This window comes from Arachis hypogaea, chromosome 16 (assembly GCF_003086295.3).
Source record: "Arachis hypogaea cultivar Tifrunner chromosome 16, arahy.Tifrunner.gnm2.J5K5, whole genome shotgun sequence".
In the NCBI taxonomy this organism is placed as follows: Eukaryota; Viridiplantae; Streptophyta; class Magnoliopsida; order Fabales; family Fabaceae; genus Arachis; species Arachis hypogaea.
Genome location: NC_092051.1, coordinates 124,696,462 through 124,707,258, shown reverse-complemented (window position 1 = coordinate 124,707,258; position 10,797 = coordinate 124,696,462). Strand labels below are relative to the sequence as shown.

The window sequence follows — 10,797 nt, the reverse complement described above, 5'->3', positions numbered from 1 at the left end:
AACCTTTTTAGAAATATTATAAATAATACATGAAAATTACAAAAAATTTAATAATTCGCTTTGTAAGGTAAAAATTATTTTGTACTCAACTATTTATAAGAAATAATGTGTAAGACCTCTAAATTTTTAAAAGTTATTAATTAATTATTTATGATGCATTATATTTATTTAAGACTGTATTTTGGAGATTTTTATATAAGTTGAGTAAACTCTTATTTTTTTATTTAGAGTTCTTATAATTGAAAAATAGTGAATATTTTATATGCCTTAATTTTAAATATTTATATTTTTAACCTTATTTTATAAATGAAGGAGAATTAGTTTATTTGTCTCCAATTTTTATTTAATTTGCATTTAATTGAAACTAATTCATAAATTTATAATTAAAAGGTATTTTAAAGATGGATATTTTATATTTAATTTAATATAATATCTCTTAATTTTATTAAAATTTAACAAAACTCCAATTTGCCCAAAGATTCTTAATTTTACATTTGTCCCAAATTAAACCCTAAATTCCCAAAATATCACTCTAACACTAATTTCCCCTTTCCCTTCAGCCGCCACACCCCTTTCAACTTACCCTTCCATCCAAAATCAAACAGAAACCATAGCAGCAGAAAAAACAAGAGAAGAAGAAAACGTTGAGGGAGAGAGGAAGAAACAGAGTTAGGGAAGAGAAGAGAGGGGGACGACCAGCGCTGGTGGCCCGGGCTGCTCGCCGCCATCGCTGTTAGCACTGATGCGAAGGAGGGAGCCAGAGGAGAAGAAACACAACGCTGTTCTGCCATTCCTCGCCGCAGATGAAGCTCGTCACCGCAGCACCACGCCTCGCGAACCACTACCGCGTCGCGCCTGTCGTCGTTTTCGTGGGTTCCGGTCGTCATCGTCGTCTCTGCCGTGAAGCCCGTTACCGCCGTCCTTCTCGCCATGAAGCCAGCGCCACCATCGTCGTCACCATGGATTGCTGCTGCGCGTGACACCACCGCCGCTGCCGCCTCGAAGTCCGTCGCCGTCAAGCAGAGTGACGAGCACAGAGAGAATCCCTAGGTGAGAGAGAGAGAGAGAACCAGGGAAGGCCGCGACCAATCCAGCCGCCGCGCCCAGTCACCGGCGTCGTCTTCGTCTGAACCACCGCCAGATCTGCCTGTGCTGCTACTCCAAAATTCCACTTCTGTTTCTTAGGGTTTGCTATCTCAGCCCCCTTGAAGTTACCGTCGGTCCTGTCCTTCCCGGTGAGGGTCACCGGAGCTGCTGCAATTCCAGTCTTTTGTTCCTCTGCTAAGGTTATTCTGTCACGCCTTTTCTCGCTATAATGTTTCATTAATTAACTCTGTCCTACTTTACATAAATGTTCCTTTGTATCCTTACTCAGCCTTAAACCACAGTAGATTATTAGATTTACTGCTGTTGCCGTTTTGTAGCTGCCTCGCGGTGTTGTTCCATCATAGCTATTGCTGGAAGAGGAAATCAAAATGGCTGCCATGAATTAAAAGGAAATGGAGTTGTTACGATAGGTTTATGCGAACTCGGCTAATCGAGGTAGGGGATTATTTTTTAAAGTTAAAATATTTTGGGATTGAATACTTGATGAGTTTAGCGGATTAATGTAAGTGAATTAATTTATGTGTTTAAAATGATTTTCTGCTGTGATTAGAGTTGTGGTTGCCGCATAAGCGGTTTGGAACTGAGACTGCAGCTGCCACTGATTGCGGACCGAAAAGAAAGGGTTTCTGGATGCGTTTAATTTATGAGTTTCGATTATTCGAGGTAGGGGTTTTTCTTAAAATCTATTTACATTACAGAGTTGTGATAAATAGATATTAATGTAAAAAGATATATTTCTGTGATTATATTTGTCTTGTGGATGTCATGGTTTGTTGGATTAGATTATTGGGTGCTTGATTGCTTGAGTGAAGTATGGTTGTTGATAAGAAATGGATTTGAAAAGTTATTTACTTGATTATCATGAAAAGTGGTTTTTCCTGGTTTGACCTTAAAGAGAGTTTTATTAATTGAATTGGTTTGATTCGAAAATAATTTGATATTGGAACTGGTTCAATTTTGGAAAAAATGTTTAAGATTTGGAAATGGATGAGAAATGTTTGGATGGGACCCGAAAAGGGTGGCAATGTTCGAGTTTTAGAGGAGATGCTGCCGAAATTTTATAAAATTGGAAGTTTTGTTTGAAGTAATTGTTTAAAAAGATTTAGTTCTTAAACGTTATTTGTTTTCAGAATGATTTATTTAGAAAAGAAAGGATTATGTTTTGAATTGAGATTAGGATTAACGAAAAGAAGGATGATGATGATTGATTTGAAATATGATTTTTGAATAAATTTGGAAATGGGATATGGATTGACGAATGATGATGATATTGAGAATGGTTTAGATATTGATGAATGATGAATGAATTATTTATGTGGCTTATGAATTTGAAATATCTGAGATACGAGGTTCCCTGGATTAAGTGTCGTGGCTTGCCACCACGTGTACCAGGTTGAAAACTTGATACTCTGTTGACCCTACAACGTAAGTGTGACCGGACACTATATAAATTCCCATGAACGTTACCCCCATTGAGCAATATTGATTATTTGAGAAAACTATGCATAGACTCTTGGGGATGCATGTCGGGGGACGGTCTAAGGACAATTCAGACTTGTTGGGTTGGCTGGATAACCGACAGATAAGCCTCATCAGCCATAGGACAGGCATGCATCATATGCATTTGTATGTTTTGCTTGGGTTTGAACTTGTTTTGGTTTGCCTAATTGCTAAACTGTTCTTAACTGCTACTTGAACTATTTGCTGTAACTGCTACCCACTTGTGCTTTCCTTGTCTGTCTTGCTTGTGTTTGTCCTGGCATGCTACATTTGAGAATGAACCTTGGGTGCTGAATTAATGATTGTGTTATTTGATTGCGTGGTTGGTTTCTGATTGAGATTTTCTTATAAGAAAGGAAAGGTTTCGGATTTCTGAAGGATTAAACATTGTTTCTTTAAAAAGGTTTTGAATGATTACGTATTGGTTTTTAAAAGATTCATAAGGCAATGATAATCACTGAGCTTGAAAATAGTTTTCTTATTAAATATCTTCTTATGACAACTTTGAAACTCCGTGGTGAGACCGTGTGGTTAGGTTCTCACCCCCCTACAGTTTTATCTTTTCAGGAACCGGATGAAGCATTAAGAAGAGTTATACTGCGTTTGGTTTATATGTTGTATTAATTAGATTATTTTCTTCCCTCGTCTTTGTTATTACAAGTTTGTAAGAGGGATAGGAATTGTATATTTTATATGTATAACATATTGAGTTATTATGTAAGGAGTCTTGTATATGAACCTATGCCTGCTTGTATTTTTTTTAAAATAAAGTATTTATTTCTGGTTTTCAAAGAAATCAGTGATACAGTGTCGAGTCACATGCTCCTATTTTAGTATTTAATATGTAAAGTAGTTGTAATACTTCTTGCTATCAAAGTAGCACAGCCGGAAGCGTGACTTCTGATAGTGAGGGTGTTACATAATGTACATGTGAAAATTTTTTTAGTACAAAATATTAATTTCAACACCTTTGATAATCAACGAAGTTCCACAAAAATTTCTTTACCATTGTAATAAAAGAAGAGTTTAACTAAATTAAAGATAAATAAGGCTTAATAGGATATCAGAAAAAATTATTTTTTTATTTAAATCAAATATTAATTAATCAAACTTTTTAAAATATTATAAACTATACATGAAAATGATTAGGAAGTTAATAATTTACCTTTTCAAATAAAAAATTAATTTGTACTCAATTTTTTATGCTTTATAAGAGCAAATGCAAAAAATAAGCAATGTTACTATTTTAAACTTTCTTTTTTTTCCAATAAAATTTAAGGTAGTATTTGGTTAATAAAATAAATCAACTAGCTATGACAGCTTAATATTTAAAGTAGAAAGAGAGTTAATGCATTGTGATTAACTAATGACTACTTCAAAACAAAATACAAATGGTTGATAGGATTATGAACTTCAAAATTTTTTAGTATATCAATGAAGTAAAAAAGATAAAAAAGAAACTTTAAGTAATGATGTGTGTAGTTTAATAAAAAAAAAAAAGCTTTCATTATTATCATAATAAAACATTGATTTAAGTAATTTAAACAAAATTAAACCTTAATAGAATATAAGATATAAAAATATATTTAACTTCAAAAAAATAACAAATAATAAAATTCAAAACTCTCAGGACATCATACGCTATTAAGGTATATATAAATATAATCAATCTTCCAATAATTAATATGATGCTTGATAATAAAAAAGAATTTTGCAAATACTTGCAAAAAAATTATATAAAAATGATACAAAAATAAAATTATTATTAACTATTTATTATTTAATTTATTTTCAATCTTTATTTAAAATGTTTAATACTTTTTAGTCGTGAAGTTACATTTTTATATCCCCCCACACACACACATACACACACACACATATATATACTTTTTAGTTATTACACTAAATATTAACTACATCAGCTAACTTAGTTTGAAATACTATCATTTAGTAGAAGATTTAGTTCAGTAGAACTAAACAAACTTTAGTTATAAGGAGAGAGATAAAGTAACTAAGTTTCCATCTTTATCTATCTCCTTTGCAAAACTAAATTAGGCTAATTAATGAGTGATTATATTGGGTATTATCCACTAAGACCTACATAGCCCATCACATCATGTTTTCACACAACGGTAACCTTTTCTGCTCAGAGAACAATCATCTCACCAACTGGATATCTTTAAATGCAACTTTTATTAAAAATAATTTCCTAACAAGTATATTGTTAATATCGGTTCTCATATATGACTTACTTACATGATAAAATAAGCCCAAAATAAGCTACATCCACCCCAATCTTTCCAGTGGTTTCCTTCCAGTTGACCTCACCCCTCTCTTTTTAGTTCTTTCGTTAAGCTCAACCCTTTCATAGTTAGAAGAGAAAACTTATGATATCCTCTTTGTAACATGGAAAACTATGTTGCAGCTCACAAACTTGTAATACCTTCATTACCTAAAGACTTAATCATCTATATTTTATACAAAACGGACTTGCTATAGTTTGCAGATGCAAATTGTTGTCACGTGATTGGAGACAAACGCTATCAGGTTTTGAGTTTGTCTCAAAATATTATCAATTGTTTTCAAAGGCTCATCCTTCCATTCTAATTCATGTTTTCTTTCCAACCTGGAGAGGGAAAAAAATTGCTTCATTAGAATCAATCCAAAATGAAGTAATCGACTTATTTTCCCACTGCTAGCAGAGTTGGGTGATGCTGAGAAACTGATGGTAATAGGCATGGAGAACGGTAATACGCGTTTTTCTTATAACTTGTTCCAATATGAAGCAAACATAATAGTTTGGAATGCATTTACTGGATTAAAGAGACAAATTCCTCTACCAAAATTCTTGTGGTTCAAGTTTTTTTCAGCTTTTGGTTTTGCTTATTTTCCAAAGAGCATGCATTATTGCATACTTCATACCTTCAAAAGGAATTTGTAGGATGATTTCATAATTTATAGTGTCTATTCCTCTAAAGATCAACAATGGACAAAAATAAGTGCATGTGAAGGTATGAGAGGAAAGGTAGGGCCTGATTATGTTGCTGAAAATGGTCAAATCTTTTGGATTCATTTCACTGGCGATGATTATCAGTTTGTAAACCCTATATTGATTTATTCTATCATAAAGAAAACTTTCTACGTCCTTGCCATACGCGACAGGTATAGATAAAAATGCCAATTTCTACTAAGACATTAGGGGTTTGTTTCCTTTTTATCTCACCCAAAAGATGAAGTGCATATGAAGGGTTATAAATACAAAGGATGAGTACTTTAAATGGAAGTCAAGTTTGAAGCCGAAGGGGTTGAGTACATATGATAATCCTAAGTTATTTGTTGATAATAATCTTATAAGTTTAGCTGATGATACCAAACAAACTGGGATTGATTTGAAGGAAATTATTTTATCAAGATTCCATATTGAAAATCAATATGAAAGGCATCTTCTTCAATGTGGTCAGTGGTCTTAAGCTATTGAAGTGAAGCTCATCCATGAATATTTCATAGGAATTTTTTCAGTTTAGTTACTTTATTTATAGAATTATCATGTTTGTTGTTATTTTAGGTTGTAGCAAGAAATATATATGTAATTATATGGATAAAATCATGTGTACAGTAAGGCCAATTAATCCTATATTATCTTGCTTAGTTGCATGCAAACATGAATATAGTTTCGAAAGGATTCAACGATACTATTCTTTTTTAAATTTTATTAAATTGGAATGGGCAACTTGGTAAAACCATTTCAATTTCACTAATCTTTTGTAACTAAGAAACAATTTTTGTAAAAAATAGGACATTCATTTTTTAATTCAAATATTACACTTAATAAACAAGATACCATACCCATGGTATAAAACTACAATTTGTGATGGAACCATCATGTCAGCAATCTGAGTGGCTTTATACTGTATTGATGCATCACCAAAATTTTCTTTTCAAATAATATAATCAAAGTAAACAAGTCATATTCTATTTATTCCATTTTTCCATCAAAATATCTTAAACAAAAATCAGTTGAAATTTTGCCAAATGAATTAGTAATTTGACGTCACAGTAACTGATTTGCTTTTGATACAGTGTTGGGGTGAAGTTGCCAAGGAGTAATAGTTCACATATCTACAAGTATATTTTTATTTTTTAACTACTCTTTTCAAGAAAATATAAAATACAAAATTTGAGTTAATTAATTTTAAGTGGACAGTGAATTTGCTATTGACTCATGGACTTGGTTGTTGTTAGTCTAAATAGAACTAAACATTCTATTCCTTCTTTCTTCACAGTGTGGCTTAGAAATAAATACATGAAAGAAGTAGCTTAGTAGCAACAACATACAACTGTTTTAGTATAAATATTTGCTCTAAATTGATTTTGTAATATGGAACCAGATGATAGCTAGGAAGCAAGCAAGACAACATAGATATCACATTCTAGCTCAAAAGAAGAGGAGATTAAACTATGCTCTGCAACAAGGTTCCACCCCATACTATCCTTCTTATTTTTTGCCTTAATTGTTTCTCAAAAACATACATTCAAGTAAGCAATTTTATTGATGCTTTGTATTTTTTTTTAATTTATGTCACATATAGAAAATTCTCCTACCATCTTACCACCAATCAAGGGAGGAAAATTACGATAGAAAGGAAGGGAAAAACTTCTTTCAGGAATCGACAACCATTGATTGAGTTAGATAATGGTAATATTCATGTTCCAGTTGCATTCAACATTTTCTTGCTATTAATATAATTCATGGGTAGCCTTTATTGTTATCACGAACAATTTATAGACTTTAGAATTCATCACTTAAACACAATCACAGTAAATAGTTATGTAGCCAAAAGTTTATGTTTATATATAACGTTATTCATACATAAAAGTCTTCCAAATTGTATAATAGATTTTCATGTTAATTACAATTATCTAGATTTGAGGTTTAGGAGAAAAATCATTACACCATAAGAAGTATGTATTACAACTAATGTCTTGCTTTATGTGTAACACCCTACCACACAGAACTTTATGCTTAAGTCGTAAATCAAAAATGGTGAGGCGCCACAACCTCTAAAAATAAAATACAAACATATATAACAAGGATAATTTAGCTAGGAGCCTTGAAAGAAAAGAGTACGATCAAAACAAACCGAAGATTTATCGCTCAGGGAAAACGATAAGACTGAAAGCTTATATAGGAAAGTAAAAGACACACACACACACACACACACACACACACATATATATATATATATATATATATATATATATATATAAAATGAAGTAGAAAATAAGTCCCAAAAGAAAAGTCTTCGCTTCCAAGAAAGCAAATCCAGCACAGTCAGCGAGGCGCGTTACGTCCTGCATCTGAAAAACATGTATGGGATGAGATCGGAGGTTCTCAATTTGGTAAAGGTGCCAACATGGATAATATATAAGGTCTCGGGAAAGTTAGAGGCATTCCTAGAACTCCAACACTCAGATCAAGTTTAAATTTCATTTCTAAACTAGAAATCTCGGTAATCTATCTGAGGGATTCTAGTTCTAATCTAACTATGCACCTTCTACTTCCTTCAAAACCTCCTAATCACCGGGTGGAACAACCCTCATCACGCCTCCACCATGATGGATCTCTCAGATACAAACACAAACAAAATAGACAAGAAAAACACAGGTATAGATAGTAGTTACAACAAAAAGATCAGATAGTAGTTAATCACAAGAAAGCAGTTAGGCAAATCAAAACAAATGCATCTCAAACAAATCATACAAATGCACATGATGCATGCCTGTCCTACTGGCAACGAGCTCATGTGTCGGTTATATTGCCAAAACCCAACACATCCAGTAGCTAACCCAGATATCGTCTCTCTGACATGCATCCACACTCTTGGGATATAGTGCCCGTCATACTCTTGGGATATAGTGTCTGCCATACGCATGGGATATAGTGTTCGACATACTTTCTAGGGTAAAGTTCTCCCACACTCTTGGGATATAGTGCTCGTCACACTTTACAAACAGAGAGAAAATGATGCAAAAAAGCATAACAGATTATACGCAACCAATCTCACGTACAGAATTCAACTTAACCTGATCATTCCTCAATCCATCTTATCATAGTCAAAGTCACCATATATCAGGGATATAGTGCCCAACACACTACTCTTGGGATATAGTGTCCATAACACTTTTCAATCATCATCATTATCATCATAATTGCATTCAATCAGTCTCATCAAACTCCTCTTTAACATACACCAAATCAAGCATATTCAAGATTAGAAACAAAATCACAACTCCATATACTCATCCAATCACAATTCCACATAACATTAATTCAATATTCACTCCTCAATTTTCTTCAATATCAATTGAGCTCTCTCAATGTCTTTGCACTCTTTCCAAGGCCTAAAAACTAACTATTGGACCTTAAACAGGGATTACGGAAGTTTACAAGCTTTTCGAGAAGGTCAAACAGCTAAAAACAGGGCTTTAGTGCAAAATAGGGCATTGTGCGTATGCATCAAGTGTGCGTACATACGCACCAGACAAATTTCCCAGCATGTGCATACCCATCATAGTGTGCATACGATATACAAATTTCCTAACCAAAACCATTTCAAGCATACTCACAATTGACCAAACACTATTCTACTACTTATCAATCATTGATTCACTCAAAATACAATTGCTTCATCACAAATTCAACATCATTTCCATCACATACATATATACAATAATTTCATCCATTCCAATCACTTCTCTATCAACCCCAACGTATATTGTATATTCAACACTAACCACACAAATCTCAATTTACCATACTAACTCGGACTTACCGGTCCTGGCCTCCGACCCATGACTTCTCATACTCATAATTATACTAATTAAGCACCACAATATCACCAACCATCATCACAACTCATATCACATCATCATCATTATCAACTTTCTACACATACTCAATTTCAACCTCCAAATCAAATCCACCACACATTAAATACACACATTCAATCAATCAATACATACAATTCCAACTTATATTAGGGCCACTAACCTAAATTTTCACGCAACATTATATATTAATTACGAGAAACCAAAATCATACCTTGGCGATCGGAGCTCCGGATTGAAAGTTATGGACGATTGAACATTGGAGTGAATAGTACCAAGGGTTTCACCTCCTTCTCCTCTATTGCAGCGTGATTCACAAATGGGGAGGGTAATTGTGGCTGAAACGCTTAAGTTTGAGTTTATATATACTGGACCTTGGGCCCAATATGGGTCTGGTCCAACCGGTTTATCTCGTTGGCCCAATTTTGGTCCAAAACTTTTAAAATTAGTATTAAAATTTGTATTTTAAATATTTTTACTTTTCTAAATTATAAAATTTAATTTTCTAATCCACTTGACTCATAATGAATTTATCAATTAATTATTTATTAACTTACAGGGTTTTACATTATGACCAAAATCCTATCACTGTCACCAACTATTATAAAGTAACTCCAACTCAAATAGAAATCAAATCATTTCATTAACCTTTTAGTTACAAGAATGTTTTAAATCCCCTTCTTCAAATAAGACAATTATATTTTTTCCCCAAATTTCACCATCATGTTGTTATTCAGAAGAAGCATTATATCAATAACCAAACCAATACTGCAAAATGTTTAGAACATTCAAAAAATATTACACTATCATGAAAGGTAACTCTGTGATCGTTCATATTTAATGTATTGTTAAAATAAATTAATTTCTTATTACGATATATCTCTTGATTTGCAAGTTGCACTCAAACCCACTTCAGTCATTTAGAAACTACAAATAATTACAATGGAATGAATCTATTGCAATCTCTAACTACAGGTACACATACTGGGCCTAATGGCACAAAAGTAAGACAAATCATTACATTAAATAAGCCATTCTTACAGTTGCATCTGAACAAAAATTCATTGTTTGTCTCTTGTTTAAAAATACTATAAATAACACATGAAAAATATCATAAATTTAGCTTTTCAGTCTGTCAAGCAAAAATTATTTTGTAATCAATTATTTATACTTTATAATAGCAGATATAGAAGATAAATAACAAGACTATGTTTAAGTTTTTTAAGTACACAGTATAAGATAGAATTTGATTAGCAAAATAAAATAGCTAGCCATGACCCTGACATTTAGGGTAAATAGACA

The 10,797-nt window shown here is 32.7% G+C and overlaps 1 long non-coding RNA gene across 3 annotated transcripts; it reads left to right on the top strand.

The window, feature by feature from the left end:
• The first annotated feature begins 539 nt into the window (after positions 1-539).
• LOC112754864 (uncharacterized) lies at positions 540-3,412 on the top strand. 3 transcript variants are annotated; one of them, XR_003178793.2, is made up of 4 exons: positions 540-1,286; positions 1,376-1,542; positions 1,658-1,770; positions 3,161-3,412. It is a non-coding gene; the product is annotated as an uncharacterized lncRNA (long non-coding RNA). The 3 variants fall into 3 exon arrangements; XR_003178792.2 differs by having other exon boundaries at positions 542-1,286; positions 1,425-1,542; XR_003178791.2 differs by having other exon boundaries at positions 543-1,542.
• Positions 3,413-10,797: the final 7,385 nt, after the last annotated feature.